The following is a 22,520-nucleotide window of genomic DNA, read 5'->3' on the forward strand; positions in this document are numbered from 1 at the left end:
TTTATTCCTGGGCTGAGCATTTTGCAGCACTCAGCAGTGCCCGAGTCCCCAGCAGAGCACAGACATGTGTGGGTATTAGCAAGGTGCTGAAATGGATGATTAGGAAACAACTCTGTACCACAACTTCTTTGGAGTACTATAAATCATTACAGCTGACTGAATAACACAAAAAGAGATTAAGAAATATTTTCTCCAGTTCATTTCTGAACAGCAGTGGGTTTGGTTTGCTGTCACTTATGACAGGATGATATTTACTGTAATTTATTATTACAGTTGCTGCTGTTCCAGCAGCCACTGGCTATTCATGAGAAAGTTTGAGAAGCCGGGAAGTTCATGTAGTTTTTTTTTTTTGCTAAAGTGTTTTTTCTACCTGACAGGGAGTTGTTTTTTCCCCAACATCTGTTATTCTCTTTCCCAAGTGCCAGTGTCCTGAGGGGAAACCAAGGGGCCGCACATGACTGCGCTCACGCACTGGGAGACAGGGAAGAGCAGAAGGGAAGGAGTCAGCAAATGGTGCTGGGTGAGATGTCTTTGCTTTCAGAGGAGCATGGGGAAGGAAGGAAGGGAAATGCAAATCAGTATTTACAGACATAAAAATCCAGCACTAAGCATTTTGCAGTAAGAAGACAAACATTTGGTTACTCAGGTGAGTGGTACCCACCATACTCACCATGGAGTGTACAGACTCCTGTAGACTCTCTGCCTCTCTGTCTGTCCAGCACCAAGCTGCATGTGAGTGCTGCTGCCTTCAGTAACCACTTGAATTATTTCAGGGTTTACTTCTTCTAATCTTACCAAATCCAAACTCCAATTCCATTTCTTGAGACCATCCTCAAAACAAATACTGAGGTAATACCAATTGGCTTGTGACTAGATGTGAAAATAGAGCTGTCTCAGCATGGAGTCCCACAGACAGGGCACAGATTTTCGCTGTCTCCACCTCCCACTTGCAGCACAAGTACAATTTTCATGCCTCTGTCAGAAGTGCCAACCTGGGGAAGTTGCAATGAGCAAGCAAGCAGAGGAGCGATGAATTAACTTGACAACAGGAATTGCTGCTGATAAATCTCTTAAGAATTTGATTCATAAAGGTTTGCTTCTCTGTGGTCTGTGATAGGGGTGGCAGTTTTGGGGGTCTCCAGCAGCACGTGGTGTGTGTTTCAGCTCAGATGCATAAGTGTTTTCCAAAGGAAAATCCCCACTGCACAGAACAGACAAAGTGAGCTCAGCTGCATGGGGAAATGGATCTGGAACTGCATTTAGAGGCAGTGATTTATATATAAATTATAAAGTGTGTCAATTCTGGACACCCATTTATATGGAGTTTGTCAGACCCAGCTCTGGAACGTGTACTGCCTGCAGAAACCATCCAGAAAACCTGAGAGGCTGCTTTAAACCCTGGCATGTGAAAGGCCCCAAACCAGGATTTAATGGATTAGTAAGACTGAAAAGGACCATCACAGTCATCTGGTTTTGCTTCCTATGTAACACAGCTGAAGAACTTCACCCACTCATTTCAGCATCAAAGCCATAACTTCTGCTGAAGCTATTGCATAGCTTTAGAAAGACACTCACTCTTGATTTAGAGACTGAAAGCAATGCTCAATCCACCACATTCCTAAGCCAAATGTTCCAGCCTTTAACTACTCTTGCTATTAAAAAGGCACACTTTCTGGGTAATTTTATTTAGCACCAGCTTCATCCAGTCAGATCCTGCTCCCTCCTTCCTCACTGTATTAAAGAGCAGGTTATGGTCAGGTTTAAGTTTTGTGGACTGTCCTATGAATAAACACTGCATATTTTCTCAGACAATCCTACCTGAGAGGATTTATGAATGCACAAATAATTGACAATATCATTTGCAAGAGAATAACCAGAAAAATCCCCTCTCCTCTGATAAAAACTTCTGTGCATTTTTGTGCGTATATCTGTGTTTTATTTTGCTTTTAATCTGATGACTCTGAGATGATATGGAAAAAGAGATACAGGTAAATATGTGTCACACAGATGTCTCCCCCAGAACATTAGTAGAGGCATAATTCTGTGCATCAAAGCACAGTCTGTGTCACATCCAGCACAGACACTGAACAATGTCCCTTTAGAAAGGGCAGAGGGTGAGAGTAGCTTTATGACACTATTGATTTATTCTGTGCCTGCAGTTAAAAACTATACCCAGACAGACAATAAAAATAACTGCTCTAACCATATAACAGCTTCCTGCTACTAAAATGGATTTTACACTTAAAGGCATGGAGGGCTTTTCTTTTTTTCCTTAAGTCTCAATTATGACTTTTTTTGAATAAATGGAAATGAGAAATTGTCAGAACTGGTTTAATTCTCATGTTGTGCTTTTTTTTCTGCTTGCCTCTGTGTTTAAAAAGGCCAGGATTATTTTCCCATTGGAAAGTTGTGTTGTAAGTGCACTAGTAGGCACAGTAACCTGGTATTAATCAGACCAGAGAATTTGGTGCACAACTCCTACATGAAGAAATGGGCAATGCTAGTTTGAAATGGATGTATCACAAGAAATAAAATTGATTATGGTCTGTGTGGTCAACAGGATGAGCTAGGATTGAGGTTGTGACTTTAGATTTGAATGATATAAAATAATATCTAGAGCAGCAAAATCATCTCCTAGAAAACCTATTTTCATCCCAAGGACTCCATAGCTTTGTACACTGAGATTTGGGCAAGCTGAAAGTGCTTTGCTACACAACACTGGTGTCTTAAGCAGGTTCCTAACAGGCTTCTATTGTAATTTGACAGTTTCCATGATAATAGGGAAGGAATCTTAAAAATGAAAGCCCTGGACTGTGTGGGCATGAATGGATCAATGAAATGTTTTAAGACCATATAAGCCTCCCCTGAGGTCTTTATCAAGATCCCTGAAGCTGCTGAAAGAAATGAAGATCGCAGGACAATGGGCCTGTGAGGTAGCACCAGAGGCAGCTGCACAGGTCCTGTCTCTCTGTTAGGACAGTTTTGGCTAGAAATGAAATTATTCAGACCAGGGGAATTATTGATCTGAAACTTGGACTTTTTTTGGATTTTTGTCAGCAGGGCCAGTTCTCTGCTCCAGTTTATCAGTTCACAAAGCAGAACCCATGGGCACAAAATACAGGCAATGAGGTGACACAAATGAAAGCCCAGAACAGAAGGGAAAATCCCAAACTGTATGAAAGACAGTGTGAGACAGGATGAGGTGGTCAGGTAGAGCAAGGAGAGATGTACAGCACAGCCTGTTTCTCTGCAGAATGGAGAGAACTGAGCAGCCTGGGTACATGAGGTCAGACAATAAAGGAAGAGAGCATTGGGCTGGAAAAAAAATGCTCAGAAAGGGAAAAAGAAAAGGAGGAGGAATCTGCTATTCAAGTGTCATTCCCTTTCCAAAGGTTTTATGATTTGGGAGATACTGCCTGATTGACACATAATGTGAGATATTGTAATGTGATCTCCTGTCCCTGGAGATGCTCTCAGAAATTAGATTATTACATGAGCATGGCTTTTATAGAAGTGAGCAAACATTGTAATAAATGAACTCAAAGAATGAGAAAATCAAGATTAGACTCTTCACATTTGGCTGGGGGATTTTTTCCACTTACTTATGCTCTGTGATAAAGCTTAGATACATTAATTAACTTGCTTTAAATTTGACTTATTGAATAGGTTTGGAAGATACATTTTTGTTTCAATCTGTAAAACATACAAATAGGAATGTTTACACAGAAAATGACCCTGTAGAAATTGTATACTTCCACCCTAAAGAGAGAAGACTTTTTTCAGTTTTCACATGTCCTTTTGTTGGCTCTGGTATTGGAAGCTTCATTTCTTGCAGTGGGGGTCATTGTCTGCTGAAACCCTCATGGGACATGACACTGAAAACAGGAGTGTGATTACTCTGATTTTCAGATAATGGTCAACAGAAAATATCTAAGATAGGAGTTATAATTTTTCTTTCAACTACAGGTCCATTGTTAATCTTCATTGGATCTTCAACTCCTCTGGACAAGCCAGGATCTGGCCCTTAAATGCCACAGCTCCTCCCTCACCCAGGATTTGTCACACAATTTCAAGAGCACAATTTCCCGATGAATCACTCCTCTCTGTTCCTTACACCTCACTTTTGTTTTTATTACTTTTTGGGAGCATGATTGTTTTACAGCCTTTCAATCATCAGCCTCCTCTGAGGGTTCCAAATGTTTGAGCAGTTTCAAACCCACGTGGTTTTAGCACTCAGCTCTCAGAGCTGTTTTTCCACACGTTGCTGTAGGACCCCTGTGCAAAGACATCATGGATGGCTCCCAAATCCCACCTGCATGGATGGCTGCTCTCCACCTCCCTCCACGCCTGCATGGCACAAGAGCAGCTCAGACAGGACTTCAAATGGGGGTTCATGGCCCATTGAAGAAGGTTGCACCAGAGCTTGTCAGCCTGTGGTAAAATCTTCACCCCTCTGGCTGGGATGCTTAAGTGGGAGAAGAATTTCTCTCTGAAAGTCCCAACAGCTCTGCAATGTTGGAAAAAATCTTTATGGGGGAGTGATCCCTTCTGGTGCTTTTCAAAGCCTGCTCCTCAGAGTAGCAGATATATTTATATTGGAGGTGGGTTGCTAAGTACAGTAACTACTCCACAGGAGCCAGGCACAACAAACCAGCTCCTCAGGTTTGATGCTGTGCTTGAGCACAGCTCCACGAGTGTGGATGGCTCCACAGCTCAATAAGTGTGACAAAACATGAATCCTGAGTAGGGAATTATTTAAGGGAGCTGTGGCATCTGAGGGTTTGTGCAGTGAAGATGCTCTGCAGGAGCTGGTCTCTCCCAGAAGTAATGAATAGACTGATGAGTTTTATCAGGGAAGGGAACCATTCTTCTTGTCTGCTGGTACAGGTCAGAACACTGGGTTTGTCTTTGGTGACACAATAGATAATGAGTCATGGAATAATGAGTCATGGCCTAATCAAAGGGGAAAAGGCCATGTCTTACCTGGTGTGGCCCCATATTGTAGATTTACTACACTTATGCAATGTGAGCACTCCAAAACCTTGTGTCAGGATCAAATCCTAGAACTTGTCTGGTTCTGGGATTTTATGCTACATTTAGGAGCTTGTTTCAGCACAGCTTTCTGGGGGATGAAGCAAATGCATTCTGCTTCATCCATTCCCCCTAAAACAGCAGTGAAAGAGAAGCAGATATGTTTCATCTTCCTTCACTTCCAGCTGAAATTTTCATTTGGGGAAGAAACAGTCTGAACAGAAAAAATAGGAGATAAAGCTGAGAGATCTGAGGGGCTGCGACTGTTTGTAACTTAGTGAGCTGGTCTTTGAGAAGTACTCTGTCCACTAGCTGGATGCCAATTGCCAAGAGATGCTATCAGTTGATTAAAACACAGCCTGCCAGCTTCCTGCTTGATAAAACTAAGTACAATCTGATTGGGAATTCTCAAATCCATTACAGAATGGCTAGTCCATCACTTAAATCAGCATACACCATTTCCCCATGAATCATCAACATACTTTGGTGATATATTTGCAGCAGCTAAACCCTGACAAAAACACTGACAGTGTCAAACAGTTTGTCAAAAAGGTCTCTGAGCTCCGGATCCTGGGGGTGGGAAATGGCAGGACCGTGAGGGTTTCCTGTTGTTCCCTGCTCAGCTGGGTGAAGGTCATTTCCTCTCCTCTCTCACGCAGAAGAGGCTGAACCCTCAACCTTTGAAGGTGTGTCTGTGAGCTCCCAGAAACAGCAGCCAGCCTGCAAGGAGCCCTCTCCTGCAGGGCCATGGTGACAAGGGTCAATCCCCAAAGAGGAGGGCTGGTTGTTGCATTTGTCTCCTGGCAGGTAAATAAGTTAATCCCAGGAAAAAGAAAAAAAAAAAACAGCAGAGGAAAAAAACCCATCATGAACTATTACAAATCAGTCTTACACTTTATTTCTTCTGCATGCTGTAACACAGAAAAAAAACCCAAAAATAAAACAAAACCACTAAAAACCCAACCCCAGGGCTGCAGAGCCAGGCCAGCATTCCTGCAGAGGAAGGAAGGGGAATGCTGCCAACCCATTAAAGATAATCCACTAGTGGGTTGGAGTGTTTAAAAAAAGCCCTCTTTTGCTGGCTTTTTGGAGGGTTTTATATCTGCTGAGCTGGAGGTGGGTGCCCAACCCCAGGTACACAACAGTGTTTGGACATCAGCTGCAACGTATCCTTGATCATCCCAATGTGATAGATGGAGGGGGTATTAAAGGAATTTCTGTGGGACCCTTGCTAGCTAAATAACAACACTGAAATATCAGAGGAACAAGTCAAGCCCAGTAAAACCATAAAATCTTCATTCCTTAACAGAAATAAGACCTTAAGAGGGGAACAAACTGATGCAAAATCTGAAGAAAGTGAGCAAATGGAATAAAGTTTGGAGGTTATTTATTACTTATCAGGTAAACAGCAGATTATAGTGAAATAATGAAGCCAGAAAGATAAGTCCTAATCATAGGAATTCTCAGATAATGCCTTGATAGGTACTGTTATCCTCCACCACTTCTCATCCATGTCCTTTTGCATTCTGTCTTCATGTCCCTCCCTTGATTCTCCTTCCACTTCTTTTTTTGTATTGTAATTAAACATTGTAAGATCTACTTGTGAAATGAATGGATAATACAACATTTTCTTGTAAAATGTCAATACATTATCGGGTGTAAAGTCAGTGTAACTCCATCTCTGGTCCCAATACATTTTATTTACAAGAAAATGCATAAGCAGGAGACAAAAATCTACTGTTTGCACAGTGTCAAAAACATAAACTATAACATAAGGGGTTGTTTGTGCTCTCCCTTAAACTGCTGGGAGTCAGGGATGTCTCTCCAGAGCTGAGACCGACTAGGAATAGGTGAAGCAAGGCAGAGATTCACAGGCACAGTTTCCTCATTTAAATTAACACAAAGTGAGAGGACAAAGAGGCTCCCAAAATTCTGTCCTTGTGGTTCAAATTTGAATATATGTTTTTAAAGCTGGCCAAGCAACTGAAATTAAACCTCATGTAATTAAGTTCCAGTAATTTGAGCAGAAAGTAGTCCTGGGAAAGTTAGCAGGCTGGAAACACTATGGTGAAGAAGATATATTGGATTTTTTTGGGCCATTCCTATCACATCAGAAGTCCATAAAGAGGAAATTCAGGGTAATTGAAGAGTTTTCAGTCTCTGGTGGGCAGACCCCAAAGGTCCATGGACCAAACCACGCAAGCAGCTGGTTGGGTGGTGTGTTCCCACCTGAAGTTTTCAGTGTCTCTTCAAGTTTCCTGTACAGGACCATGACACTGCCCCAAAGTCTCCATACTCAGGGGTGCTGCTGCCTTCTTCTCAAACTCACGTGGCTTTGCTCTCTGCTCCTTACACCCATCAGCAGTCCTGGCTTACCTCCTGCTGCTGCAGAACTTTTGGCCTCCTCATGGTGCAGATCTATAAGCAGTGTGATCTCCTCTGCATCCAGCCATCACCACTCCAGGTCTTCTGGGAGACTAAGGTTGGAAATTGGAAAAGGGATCACAAAAAGTGATAAAAGTAGAAGTAAAAAAGATCAGCAGCAAGGAGGAACAGCTAAAGAAGACTGGGCAGTTACTAAACAAAAAGGAAAACGAGCCAGGAGAAGCCTTGGTGGAAGAAAGAGAAGTAGTGGTTCAAGAGCTGCCAGCCACCAGCAAAAAGGGGGAGGGTAAAGCAGATGACCCTCCCTAAAACACAAGCCCCACTCCAGGCTGGTATTGGAGCTCTGGGAAGTTTGACATCCTTCCTCTTGCAAAGCAGGGTGACAGACACCCTGAAGGACTTTGTGGTGCTGTGGCCGCCCCTTGGATCAGAGCAGTGTGTCCCACCAAGCCCTGGCTTGATTTTGGAGAGAACCCCTCACTGGCTCTCCTCTGGAAGGAATATGTGAGCCTTGAAGCTGTTCTGTAGCTGGATCGGTGCCCAACAAAAGGAGACAGCCAGGAGATTACTGCAAAACCACCCCAAAGGGAGACACAAGCGTAGACAGAGCTGAAGCATAACGCAAGAGAAACAAGGCTACTGTCAGTTGCCTTAAATTCACTCAATATACCTGGGAGTAAACTGCTGGGGATATAGAACATAAAAACATTGAAAACAGAGGGTTTTTTGTAACATGCTGTTATTTTAGGTCATATTGTACCTTCAACATTTGCACACACTTCAGCTAACATCAGTGTGATCTGTATGCAATGAACACAGTGTGCCCAATGATGACTGAATTGCTCTGGAGGAACTACAATTGATAAGACAATGATTTATGGACCTATTGTTTTCTAGGTTCTTGTAAATAATCCTAATTGGTGTTAATCATCCACCCTCTGCTTTGTGTTATCACCAAGCAAAGTACACTTCCTAAAGAAGCTATTTAGGGCCATAATCCTTCTGAAAGGCAAGACAGCTATTGACTTCCACAGGACCTGCATTGAGGTGCTCAACCAGGGAAAACAACTCTGGAATATGAGCAAAACACATCACACTGTCTTTCCATGCTTGCACTGAAATTTTCTGTAAGTTCAGCGTGTCCCAGTAATCCCTTCCACGTGGGCTTCATGCAGTGGCTTTCCAGCCTTTCTCCCACTCAGAAATGCACCACACAGGAGGCTCATTTTCTGATGTTTATTTACTGCCAATGTGCAGCTCCCACCTGCATCCCCTTGGCATGATCTGGCTGTGTCAAAACTGACAAAGGCTGCTTTGGAAGAGTAGACACCTGCACCAGGACCTGATGTTTTTCTGTCTCTGATTTTGTCGTTGTGCCTGAAAAAGTGCTTTGATCTTTTGGTGCTCCACTGTTTGTCACTCCATGCCCATGTCACGAGGGAGCCATGGCACTTGAGACCCCCTTCCCTGCTGGTTTTAGGTGTAAGGTTTGGTGGGCTCAGTTCTAGCCTACAGATGAGCTTGCTTGACTTTAACAGGTCTGCACTTTAAATAACACCTAAAGAGCATTCTAGAGGGTGCAGTCACACACTCCTTGCTTATGGAAACTACAAGGAAACCAGACAGCTTTTCAATTTGTGTATCAAAGTGAAGGAGATTTACACATAAAAGGGTGAATTATTTTGATTTGTAGTTTTCAACCCACTATACATTCTCCAGCATAAATGCTCCCTTGTCTCTGCTTTCTGATAGTTCATATCAGGTTCAGTGGCCTAGATTTTCAAAAGTGGTAATTTTGGAGGCCAATATTCCTCAGTGCCAACTCAAGGTGCCTTAAAGAGACCAGATATTGTTAAGATACTCTATATCTTTGGCAAACAGGGCCATTTTAGCACTTCTCACACTTGACACCCCAAAGTGACAGTGTTAACAATCCTCAGGGGTGGGTTGGCCTGAGGAATAAAGCTTTCCCCCACCACACCATCCCTTTCACTGACACCACTCCTCACAGCATCATACCCCCACCACCATTAAAGATTCCTGCAGAGTCAACATCATCAGTCCTTTTTTGACATTCTCAACCACCAAACATCCTGAATAACCTGCAAAAAGAGCTCATTTCCTCAGCTATTTCATCTTTTAAGTAGCTGTAAGAGAAAAGTCTTCTAAGGCATGAGGCTGGATAGCCAAAATCTAGCTATATGGTATTTGAGGGAGAGGAGGGGAGAAACCCTATCCCATTATCTGCATTATCCCGTTACCCTTGGATGTCTTCCATGTACTTGGAAAAGCAATGCCCCTTTCTTGAGGCTTCACATTGCAGCCACTGCCTTTTTGGCAGAAGAAGGGTGGATGTGGCTCCCTTCAAAGTCAATCAATGTCACATCTTTAATCAATCTAGAAGGTCACCACTGCACTTCCATCAAAAAAAGTTGGGTACAATTCTCGCTGAGTCCTGATTGTTTGTGGGGAACTCAGGTTGCAGTGGGTGTTAGAAAAAGTCTTTTCTGGCCCTTACCTCAGCACATCTTCTATTCCTAGGCTCTTTGAAAGAGTTTAAGATCAAATAAGAATTGTACCCAGGACTCTCAGATACAATGGTGCAGGAGGATGTGCAGTGAAACCTCAAAACACACCAAAGTGACTTAGCTTTGTGTTTCTTTATGGCTGTGAACACATCCAGCTTTGCTGTGAGGTTCAGAAAGCTTAGGGAGCTTTTGAGTGAAGTCAGGTCACATTTTGAGCAAGCTTACAACGATTTTGAGTTTCACATTACAATTGCCTATGAAATGCTGTTGTTCATCTGGGATGTCTGTGAGTGGTCACAAAACACAAATCTATCGTATTTCAGGGAGCTGTGACTAGAAGGGAGGATAATGGCAAGACACGTGTCAAAAACACTCAAACCTGAAGTCAGGACCCCTTACACAAACACACCCATCAATTCAAAACCCTGAATCTATCAAGCCAGAAAATTCATCCCCCAAGCTGGAGTAATTTCCTTTCCATCCTGGTACAATTGGAGCAGGATCCAAAGCCCAGTAAAGTCAAGGGTAGAATTTCCATTGATTTCTGAGGAGCCTGGATCAGATCCTAGATCACATTGTCACTGCAGCAAAACCCAGCCGTGTTGCAGTGTACCCACCTGCTCTCCAAAGTCTCAGCTCTAGCCCTTCAAATCCATTGCAGGTACAACCTAGGTTATTCCAGCATTAACTTAGTGCAAGGCTAAATAAATACTGTTTTATCAGAATCAGCAATACTGCTCCTCGTTAGTAAATTTGGCTAACTAATGCACACCTTTTGTTAGGACAATTTGTCTCCTTAAGTCAAAACCAAGCGTCAAAATCCCTATTCTATCAATCAGTGTGGTGCCCTCCTGTACCAGTTGTGAACTAGGGCTGGCTAAAGACATACAGAAAAAGTGAATAAAGATCTTACAATGTTTTTTTAATGGGGCACTTTGGCTTCTTTTACAATCATTCAACAAAACCTGGCCAGGTAAGGGATCAACAGCTTTTTTGTACACAAGAAAGAAAGAAGGGAAGAAGGGAAGCAAAAAGGAAGAAGGGAGGAAGGAAGAAAGGAGGGGAGGAAGACCCTCTGTTTTATTTATTAATACTTCATATTGACTAGTCACAAAAAGACAAAAACCTTCTGTAACCTTTGCCTGTTCTCAACAAAATCATCCACCTCCAGACATTGCTGAAATTACTTTCTTAGGCAGTTCTGTAATGCAAATTATTCTGCACACTAAGAAATTATTTCAAAAATAAGATGCAGAGATTTTTTTTCCTTGTGCCAGAGAGGAATTTCTGGGAAGAACAAATAATCTTCTGCAGCCAGTACTAGAATAGGTGCCCTAAACAAACCTCCAGAAGGAGCATAATGAGGCAATGATTTATGGTGTGCTATGCAAGTCTCACTGCTGTGTGTTGTAAGAACCAGAGAAAGGGAGAGGCAGTAATCATGCAGCCTCCTCCTCCTCCTCGTGTGTTTCTGGATATTACCTGCTCAGGATATGAGTGTGAGACAGGGCTGCAGCCTCCCTGAACTGCAGGATTGGCAAATGACCTTTGTGCTGCAACATCTTGTCTCGTATTTACAGCACCATATCCCACTGCCTAAAAAAAAAAATTAAAATCTGCATATGGATATTCTGAAAGTTTGCACAAATATAAAATGTCATTCGTGTTAGACATGTCATTACTTGGTGTGTTCCAAAAAGGATTTTCAGGAGTGTTGCCTATCAGGTAGGATCCTGGATATTTGAGATTGAATGGGAAAACTTCCCTTGGCTGCAAAAGGGGCAGCATTTTACCTGTGATTGAATGGGAAAACTTCCCTTGGCTGCAAAAGGGGCAGCATTTTACCTGTGATTGAATGGGAAAACTTCCCTTGGCTGCAAAAGGGGCAGCATTTTACCTGTGATTTAGGGACTAAATACAGACAATGAATTCTGTCCACAGAAATATTTGTAAGAAATCTTGGTCTTGAAGTACTAGAATCAATTAAATGAAGAGCACAAATATGCAGTGGAACCAGCATTGCAGCAATCAATACAAATCAACATGAGCCTGACCCTGTATATGTTGTATTTGCAATTAGTTGGGCTTTTTTTACAATTTAAAATTCATCTAGGTTCTTGTAATGACTGACAGGTTGCTTGCACTTCTGCCCATATTCCTCCAAATTTCTCCAATTTAAAATACAAAACAACAGCAAAAAAAAATCCCCACAACTAAGAATTAGTCTTCAAATGTCTCTGGTAAGTTATTTATTGTAAATAAACATGGAAAAGATTACCTGCATACTACTCATGCTCAACTTCCCCCCTAGCTCCCCCCCACCCCAAAAGGCTAAATCAGTGAAATAAATTAATTGTTATGAATTATTCAGCTCTACCTGTGGCAATGAAAAATAGCAAGAGCATTAGGATTCTTCTTTGTGTACTAAGCCTCTAATTTATAGAGAATGCATATTAATAAAACACCGGATATTCATCAATATTCAAGTCACTGGCTGCCTGACTATTTAATCTAAAATTACCAGCCAGCTCAAAACTCTTACTAGTTAATCATGTAATCTAAGCCATTCTGATATTGATGGTTAACATTAATTGCCCAACTGCCATTTATAAAAACCTCTCCTACATCTTCCCTTTGCCTGGCAGAGAACCTTTGACACGTTTGACTTTTCAAACAAACTGGAGTAGGTCAGCTCATCTAGCCTGTTCTCCAGCCCTAAATGTTTGTTTGCTTCATTCTCATGAAAGGGATATTGTCTCCTGTTGTGGTTTTGCTTTCGAACATAAACAGCAAAAACTGTCCTTCATTATAAGGATCTTTGATTCGTTCCCCTCCTGCTGCAGATGTTCTGCAGGTGGAAAGGATAACCAGCTGGATTTTGTTGCCTGCACAGATTGTGTCATCCTTCACAATGGAAACAAAAGGGTTCAGATCAGGAAGGCCAAAACAGTCTTATCCACCAGTCACGTACTCTACAAAAAGCCACCAACCACAGACTTCCTCCCCCAAACCTGACTTCGCACTCCAAAGGGGATGGCTGGCAAAGAGCAGTGAAACCTTCAGACATTGCCAACTTCTCCTGCACAACCTGCTCTGCACAAATCAAGGTGAAGTGCAAGAAATGGGGGGAAAGTCTCATGTGATAAAAGTTAGTCAAAGTTTAAAATCAAACTCCCAAACTTATCATACCAGTAAGAAGTGCTGATGAAGGGGATGGCAGTGACATCTTCCTAAAGCAATGTACCTGAGCCGGTCTTGGTTTTACTTATCATCTGAAATTTTTTCTATTCTTCATTTTTCTTTTTATTAACTTCATCAAATTAAAGTTAAACAAAAAACAAAAAACCAAAAAAAAAAAAAAAAAAAAAAAAAAGCCACAACAGAAAAAACCCCAAAACCCCACAAGCAAACAGAAACCTTTCAGTTATTCTAACCAAAAAGTTGGGATCCTGGAAGTTAACTGCAAATAAGCAGACCTGCAAAGAATTCAGTATAGGAGAAACTTCAAACTACAAATATATAGAGTCACGTAAGTGCTACTTATAATCAAAAAAATATTTTTTTAAAACAACACTCTTACCCCTTTCAAATGACATCCTTGCGTCATTTAAACAGAAATTTAAGTATCACAGAAAATTTTGCAAAAAATGGGATTTTTTTGGAGTAAAGAATAGTTTTCTCCGTAATACAGCAATTCTCTGGATTGAGAGAAATTCCTTGCATTTTATGATTTTGCCCCTCTGGAATCCAGAAACTACCAAGAAGTTAACCAGTGTATGTTCCCATGGAGTGAGGGCTGCTGAGCAATGCCTGGTCAGATAAGACACATAGTGTTGCTTCGACTACTCCGGAGCAAAATCACCCTCCTGGCCTTGAGGCTTATGTAAGGGACCCCAGCACCCATCCCAGGCGTGTCAATAAGAACTTGAACGTGGACGTGTGCAGAAGGCAAACAGCCGGTGTGCAATGGCAGCGCCTCCCAGCCCGTTTCAAAATCCCGGTCAATATTTGTGGAGGACGTTTCGCAGCCCTCGTGCAGGTCCCGGCGGCCGTGAGCTCCGAGCTGCTGAGAGGGAACAACGTGCTGACAGCCAGGAGAAAATGATGACTGCACGGTGAAACACGGCCTCAGAACAAGCAAGGACTAAATAAACTCTCAGCATACCTCGGTAATTCTTTGTGGCACAAAAACTGGCTTGGGCCTTGTCTGAACTGGGCTTTTACCTAAGTTGGAAACCCATGTTTAAATTAAATTTAAAGACCATTCTTCTTAAAAGCACTTCTACAGTGCTTTGGCTGGACAGTGTATTTTTCTAACCAATGTTTACATAGTTTGACCCATTTTCACTTCTTTGCTTTAGCTGAAACTATTAATTAAGCTATTTAAAAATTAAATTGAGTATATGCCTGCTTTGGACTGGATCTCAGGCTTCATTTAATTGTTGGTTCTTGTCCTGAGTTTGGCTGTGAGGGTGTGTGAATCTGTCTCCATTTGGAAATGAACACAAAATTACAAATATATTTCATACAGACTATGAGATTGAGTAAAATACTGAAGACATGCCCTGCTTTAATTGTTTTAATTGTTTGGGCTATATCCCCATGATATTGAAAAATTACATCTGCAAGAAGCACGGTGACATGAGTCCAGTGTAGCTCACTGTGGAAAACTGCAATTTTAAATGAGCTGGTATTAGAAATACAAACCAAAGTTCAATTTTTGTGAGCACAAAACCAGTCACACATCATATTTCTTGTGATTAATATGTCACAATCATGCTGGATTTTCAAGTGGAAAAGATGCCTAGAAATTAATGAAAAGGGTCGTCTCTATTTTTCTATTTCAACTAAAATAATTCAGGGCTTTCTCTCATAGAGGTGCCAATGTACAAACAAAAGTCTGAGTTAGGTTTTCCCATTGAATGGCTTTTCTGTACAGAAATCTCATGAAGACACACCGATTCTTTAAACTTCTCTGTTGATGCTGATATTATGCTGTGTGTCAAAATTACATCAAACAACTGCACTTATTTCCACCAGAAAAATTTGATTATTTCACTCTCATTTACATTACATTTTTTCCCCACTATAATGCTGACTTGGTAATTCCCTTAGGTCTGGACACATCCAAGCAGACTTTTTCAGCAGAAAGAAAGCTTTCATTATATTTCATAATTTTTTTTCCTCCTTGATTTGAATGTTATAATTGGGTTGGAGAGATATTTGTTGCTAACTTCATGTTTTGCCAGGCTCCACGAGCAGCATCTTTTAATTTCTCTCTTTTCAATGAACCTTTTGACTTGATAAAAGTGGCTCTAAGGTATTTTTACAAAAGAGGCCAACAGAGCCAGTTCATTTTAAACCCTTCTCTTTAAAGTATCTCATTTCCTTACTATTTCTTAATAATTGCACTATCCTGCAATATCATAAAGAATGCCACAGTTGACTTCAGTGGGACCAAGATCACTCTGTGCTGTAATTAGTTCTATATTTCAAAATATTAGAGGTCATTTTCTTCCTTTTTTTTAATCTGAGAAAAGAAAACATTTGGTAAAAAATGGCTTTCAAGTGTGACTGTCAGTAGAATACTAAAAATAAGTTGCAGGCATTCCAGTTGCTACAATTTATGTTTCTAATGAAATTTTCCTCTTCTCATTTACTGCAAATTTTTAATGTAAGCTTTTACAGCCATTGATTCAGTATCTTTAATCTTCCACCAATATTAGATAGAAATGGAACTAACTAGGGAAAATCTATCTGGTTATAAAGCACAGTGTCTATAAAGTTGTTCAGTTCATCCAAAACTGCTTTTTTTTTCCCAGCGGGTCGGATAGGATAAAATTATATTTTGAAATACTGTTAATACTATTCTGAGATTAATACACCGGTAATTAATAATAAGTTTAAAATATTATGATGCCTCTGGAGAAATCAAAGGATTCACTGTCAATCACCCTGACTACCAGCACTGGGCAAGATCCCACAGCGCCAAGTTCTGGTTCTTTTAATTGCATTCAGCAGCAAAAGCTACTCCCTGAGACTGGTAGCAGGATTCAGCTCCAGCCCAGACCAGGGAGGGAGCACATAATTTCCAACTACTCATTTAGATGGGATCTGTCAGGGTTTGCATGAGCAAAGGCCTGGGAGCCAGTCTCACAGGGAGAAAATAGCTGAGCACCCACACCCCGGGTCACGGCCTCTCCATCCTTCCCTGTGCCGAGGGCTTGCCGCAGGCTCTGCCAGCACCACGCTCCCTGTTTTGCAAAGAGGGCTGTGCTGCTTCACTGGGAACTGTCAGGCTCCATCCCTGCCCCAGGATCCTCTCCCCAGCCCCATAAACACCCCGGAGCAGACACCCTTTGTCCACACAGTCTATTTATAAAACCCCACTTCCAACATGTTTCGGCTGGTGTAGGTCAGCTCCACAGCTCCAATTATGGCAGCCAAGCTGTGTAGCAGGAAGGTGCAGCACCCGAAGAAATGGTTCAGGGCCAGTAACAACTTGACCCCAAGCAGCCCCAGCAGAGCAGCATGTCTGACCATGCCCTACGAGCGGGGCAAATACGTGCTTTTGCCTCATGACCATCGTGTCAGTGCTAAAAATATAAAGCACTTCGACCCTGCAAAGAGCTGGGGTGTGCCTTATGGACAGTCCCTTTAAAATCCACAGGTCTGTGAGGCAGAATGAAATCCCGCACCCACTAAAGCAAATGGAAAAACTGTCCTGCCCTGCAGGGTGCCAGGAGTTGCTTCCTAGGGCAGGAAAGTTAAGAACATGTGCAAGACTTTGGCAGGACAAGAGACCTATTTTTGGACACTGCTTATTCTAGGTATTTCTACCGTTCCCATTAACACTGTCCCAGAACACATGGGACTCATTCATGCATTTGTTCATCTTGAAATGAGAAATGAAGGTTGCCCAAATTCCCTGGATGAGGAACAGCAGCAGCAGAGGCAGGTCTGTCTGCCTGGGGGCTGCTCCCACACACGGAGTCTGGCTGGGACATGGGTACACCAAGCAGCCCCCAGCAGCAGAGCATGGGGATACAGACTCTGGAAACCTCTTCTGCCATAACTGCCCAGGTATTTACCCTTCCCACACCCTCTGCACAGGCAGTAACAAATGTTGATGTTGAGCCTCATCAAACACCCAACAGTGTCTCAACATCTGCCATGCATGGACAGGCACTTCCACATCCTTGTGGGAAAATAGTGTGTATTCCTGCTCTGCTGCTGAGACCTGACCTGTGTCCCCACTCCACTTCTCACCATGCACAGTTTCATGGCTGGGGTGCACAGGAAGGTCCTGCCAGGATACAACTGGTAATTTCCACCATTCCCAGGGCTTTATCCAGGACCACATGCCAGTCTCCAGACAGAAAGGTCTCTGCTGTTTCCAGCAATGGGTTAAAGTGTTCCCTCTGTACTGGCCAGTGTGGTCTGGAGCAGTGGGGAGGTGAGTACCCTACATGGCCATGGCCATGGCTTGGCACACAAAGCATCCCAGACATGCACAGCCATCCTCACCACCTCCTCTGGGCACAAGGGAGACTTCAGGGCTACATGCACGTGCACGTGCATCTTTTCTCCTCCATCTCATCTATATCTAGCACAGGGAAGGGGTGTGATCTCCTGACAGTGCGAGAAAAAGTCTCTATTTATTCTGTCTGGAAGGGCGTTGTGTGCAGTGAGAGCATCTCAGCTCACATGTGTGCTCACAGGAGACATCATTTGGGGTGCTGACAGAGGGGCCCTGGTGCATCTCCCCGACTATGGGGGTTTACCTGCAGATCACAGCCAGCAGAAGCGGAAATTACTTCAAATCTACCTTGCCCTCTTCCAGCACCCTAATACTGTCCAGAAGAGCCAGTGCTAGGTTTCAGTGGGCTGGAGGTGTGGGCACAGGCTCCCTTCTGCTGACTCGACTGAGCCCCAGGGCCCCTCAGGGCTGGCGGTGACGGGGGCACTTCTGTCAGCACTCTGCGGAAACAAGTTAATTGACATATGCTAACACACTGTTAAACATAACACTGTCGTGTTTAAAAATATACTAGCTGGTTGGATCAAATGCATTTTAAAATGATTCTGATTTTTTTTTTCCTGAAAAGGATGAGGTTTTGGTTAACATGTGCTAGTAAAAACATTTTTGAACATGGTTGAGATGCAGGAGATGTAAGGGCAAGAGCAAGTGTCCTTTGGCTTAGTATAGTCTGCAGGGAAAATTAACTTAAAAAACAGGTTTTCCCTGATAAAGTTAATTTGTTTACATTGTCCAGTTCACAGGATTTCAACATGAACATGCAGCAAAATGTCTGTGTGCAGCATAATACCCATGTAATCCATCCGCAGCGTTTGTAAATTCAGCCCTCAGGCACCACCGCAATAAACACCATAATCGTGTAATACGATAATAACAACTCCCCAAAAGCATTACAACTCTTCCTGTCAATACAGGTATCTCTTTAATGACATGCTAAAACTGAAACCAGAATTAAAATCAAGATGTTGTTTTGTGTCTTAAGCTATAGTTGTAATGTATATCCAGGCAGAAGACCATTCCCTCCCACCGAAAGGAAGCCAGTTTCTGACTCTGTCCACTTTTCTTTCTGTAAATTGATACTGTTGGAAAACACACAAACCACTCCTCTTTGCATGTTCTTCTGCTGCAGGCTAGTCCTCCAGCACTCTTCAGCCCAAGGATTCTACAAAACTAAAAGCTGCAATAGCTTTTTACTTCTAGTTTGAGGCCAGGATCCTCAGCCACACAATCACTTCCAGTGAAGCTCTTCACACCATCACAGAGCAGTGAGTGTGATTTTGGCTGGTGGATGAAATAGAAAGTGCAAGAGAACATTAAAAGACAAAAGACTTTCCTTCCATGCAAATGTACTGTGGGACAGCAAATGGAAAATGAAATAGCAAAATCTAGGTCAGTGAAAAGCTTATGGTATGAAGATACAATAAGCAGAATTGCCTCTAAATATAACAAATACTTACTCAGGTTTTTACCAAAAGCATTGAGGGTTCTTTAAACAATAATGCTGGGACCTGATTTGTAAATCTGCATGTTCAAATATCATGATGCAAAATAAAGTCAAGATTCAAAAATGAAGCCATACATCAAATGCCTGGCAATGAAGGTACACAAATATATGCTGTGATTGTCCATCATCTGTGCCTGAGTCAGTGGAATTGTAGAGCTGTACGAGGGGTTCTCAATCAGGCTTTGGGGATGAAGTGCAGAGCTGAAACCCATCTCTGGGCTGAAATCACAGGGGCTGCAGAGAATTTGCATGGATACCTCTCAGAGATGACATTTCTGTTAGAATAAGTGAGGGTGTTTTGAGGTTTACATTCCATTTTCTGTGCAGGGTTTAAAGCACAGGAGAAATTAAAACAAAGATGCCTATGGAGATGAAAGGAACCTGCAGGGCACTTAAAAGCAAACCTGTCATTACAGAGATGCCCGGGCCAGGGTGTCCCCAGCTCCAAGCACTGCTGCCATATGTAATGGCAACTTCTGTGCTCAGGAATGTCTTCTCCTGGGACTCTAAGGATGGTCATTTCATCAGAGAGCTGGGGCCAAGATGACCCTGGTCATTTGAGCTTGGACTCCATGGTGTGAGAGTTCTTTTTCAACCTAAATGATTCTGGTATTCTGTGTGCTGCAGCCCAATACCTTGGCCCTGTAGATCTGTGAGATGTGGAATGGGAAGGAAGGCTGAGGTTGGAGCTTAGAGAAGGTTGAACACATTCTCGCAGCACTAGCTGCTACCAGAAAGAGAGAGGAGAAAAAAGAAAGGAGAAAAAAGAAAGTAAAAAGCTGAGGCTTAACACTTATTCCAGACTCCTGCCCTTACCACACTGTGACTGAGAGATCAGAGGGCTGTCCTGCCTCTGCCCTGGGGCAAATGCTCCTGGTGAGAGGATCTGGTGAAAATTTGTAAAGTCCTCTGGCTATGCTATTCTCCAGAGGAGATGATATTATAAGATTTTTTTAAAAGAGCAAGCAAGAAAAAAGCCTGCAAGCTTATGAACTTCCTTGATCTGTAGCTCCACAAATTCTTTCCATGGTTTTGGTACAGCACCTTATGTGCAGGGTGGAAAGGGGAAGCTATTGAGTGTTGAATTACAGAGGGGAAAAACATCTCAAATTCCTTACTATTTATACTCACAACTTTCCCAAATCATTATACACAAATCTCCTAGCCTCAGCTGAACCGCTCACAGGTTACAGGGCCAAGAAAGAGGTGGAGCCTTCATGGCTCACTCTAAGCCTTTCAGAAACTTGAAATTCCTAAAAAAAAATGAAAGCAATGAAAGTTACCATGCCAAGCAGAGAAAATCCAACCTCTACAGTGCCTCACAAGAACAGAATTAATATACAAGACAGTAGGAGGTTGCTTTCATAACAGGGAGCATAGGTTGCTTATTTGTGAGAAGTTTTCTGGGACTACCTTCATTGTTAAGCTGAGGCTGACACTGGGTACAGAGAGACAGAAATTTGACAAAAGCATTGAGCGATTGGGGGTATTTGAGAAAAAAATCTATTCTGGTAGTCCAGACACTAGGCTGGGACTTGTTAAGTTGTGAACTTGTTAAATTCCGGCTCCACCAACGGCTTCCTGCATGACAAGAAACCAAGAGCCTATTTCTGCTGGTACAAATTCTCCTTGACTTTCAGAGACACCACAGCCTTCATGTGGCAGCTCCTCACTCATAAAGCTGTTTGAGGATCTGCTTCCCCTCCTGCACATGAACTCCATCAAACACCCCTGGGATGTATCAGCAAACCAGGGGGCAGTGAGGGGCTTTAACCTCATAGGACAGGTCCAGGTGCAAGCCCTGAGACATTCATCTTTGCTCAGTTCTTCTCCACCTCCTCACATAAGCCTCCTTTTGGGGTGGCTTTTTTGACTTTTTAAGATTGCTTTTGCCACTCCCACAACCAGTGGATGGGGGAGAAGTGGATGGTTTTCAGATTTTAGTTTCCTTGTCATTATTAATGGTGTTTCCTTGTTTTGCCAAAGTTTCATTAATTGTTTTTAGTCTAAACAGTGAATTAAATTAGGAACGCACATTTCTACTTTTGTTTCTGGATATTTTCACTTCATGGCTTTCAAGTTTTAGCAAGTGCTCTTATTTTTGGATTTTCAACATTGAAAAGGGCAATAGAGACATTAAAGTAAGAAATATGCTAATTGGACTATATAATAAATGTAAAAGTTATGAGAACTCTCTAATCACATGAGATTTGGAGGCTTCCACCTCTACCCTAATTAAAAATCTCAGTCCGATATGGTTTAGCATTAGGCTCACCAATTCTGCTCCCAAGTACCACGTGCAAGAAAGAAGCACCCCATGGGCTCCTTCAGAGGGACAAATGGCATCTTCCATGAGCAATTTTAAGGTCCTAAACTGCAATCATTTTACAAGAAGGACCCAGGAAACTCCACCAAGAGAAACAGAGATGTGGAAGATCTGTGCTCCTCCAGGACTATCTGGGTCCTTAGGAGGACACATGAGATCCTCAAGAGGATTGAAAGGAAACACCCCATGGACTGATTCAATAGGGCAGTTTCTGTCCTCATATCTCTCTGAGGGAATTCCTGGAGGGTAATACACAGGTCCTACAGTCCAAATTCTTCACAGATTATCTACTAACCAAAAAGTCTGCAGGCTAGAAGAGTGCTGATAGCCAGGGAGGTAGCTGCTCTCCCACCTTTTCCAGGCAGGAAGAATGGCCCTGAGCTCACAGCTTTGCTGCCATGCACAAGGTGCCAATGGAGCCAGCGGGGTTCAATGAGGTGTGCAGCCATTGAACTCTGTTGTGTTTATCCACACCCAAGGGCTTCTTAAACACGGACTGTTGCATTACCCAAAGAGCACCTAAGCCAACATGCTCTCAGATTTCCAACTGATAGCCCTTAAAAATAGAGTTTTGCCCCCATCAAACAAGCAATTATAACATTACTAGAGGTCTGGAGCCTTTTGTGCTGAGCTTCGACCTACAGCAGTATTTCCCTGCTAGAAAAAAAGCAGGCTGGAGTTGGTGACATAACACCAAATATACAGATGGGACCACACTATAATTAGCAAGGGAATGTCATTCCTGCCATCTTTGCTTCGTTTGTAACTGTGCCTGTAAGCTCTGGGGAATGGTGTGCATTTCACACAGTCTGCACAAGAACAAGGATTGCCAACTGTCCCAGTTCTGGTGGGATACCCTTGTCCTCTGACCCAAGGCTTGCAGAGATGCCAGCAGTGCCGCTGGAGAGCACTGCCCCTCACCAGGCCACTGCCATGACCCCGGTCCCAGGGCAGAGAGGAGGGATTTCTCTGCATGGAATCAACAACTCAGCTCTCTCTAAAAAACCTCATGCTCCCATCCAGAGGAGAACTGCCCATTGCTCCTTGACAGGCTCCTTCACACAGACCCAAAAACAACCTTTTGCCCATCACCAAGCCAAATGAGCAGCCTGGGCCTAACAAGAGAAGCCAATAACTCTGTTCCTCTCCACATTCAGCCTGGTCCCAGGAGGGAGAGGATTTATTCAGAGCAAATATGAGGATTTT

General features: G+C 42.7%; 1 protein-coding gene across 2 annotated transcripts in view; it reads right to left on the reverse strand.

Annotated features, from left to right (window-relative positions):
• The window catches only part of MAF (MAF bZIP transcription factor), a 182,009-nt gene that overhangs the window by 113,045 nt on the left and 46,444 nt on the right, over positions 1-22,520 (reverse strand). Inside the window, exon 3 of one of the 2 annotated variants that reach the window (XM_050979043.1) lies at positions 6,402-7,508. The exons of the other annotated variant lie outside the window; for it this stretch is intronic. The gene's annotated coding sequence lies outside the window, so the exon portion shown is untranslated. Of the gene's footprint in view, positions 1-6,401; positions 7,509-22,520 lie in introns of those variants that run through there. 2 annotated transcript variants of the gene reach the window in all.

Source organism: Serinus canaria, chromosome 11 (assembly GCF_022539315.1).
Source record: "Serinus canaria isolate serCan28SL12 chromosome 11, serCan2020, whole genome shotgun sequence".
NCBI classification, from domain to species: Eukaryota; Metazoa; Chordata; class Aves; order Passeriformes; family Fringillidae; genus Serinus; species Serinus canaria.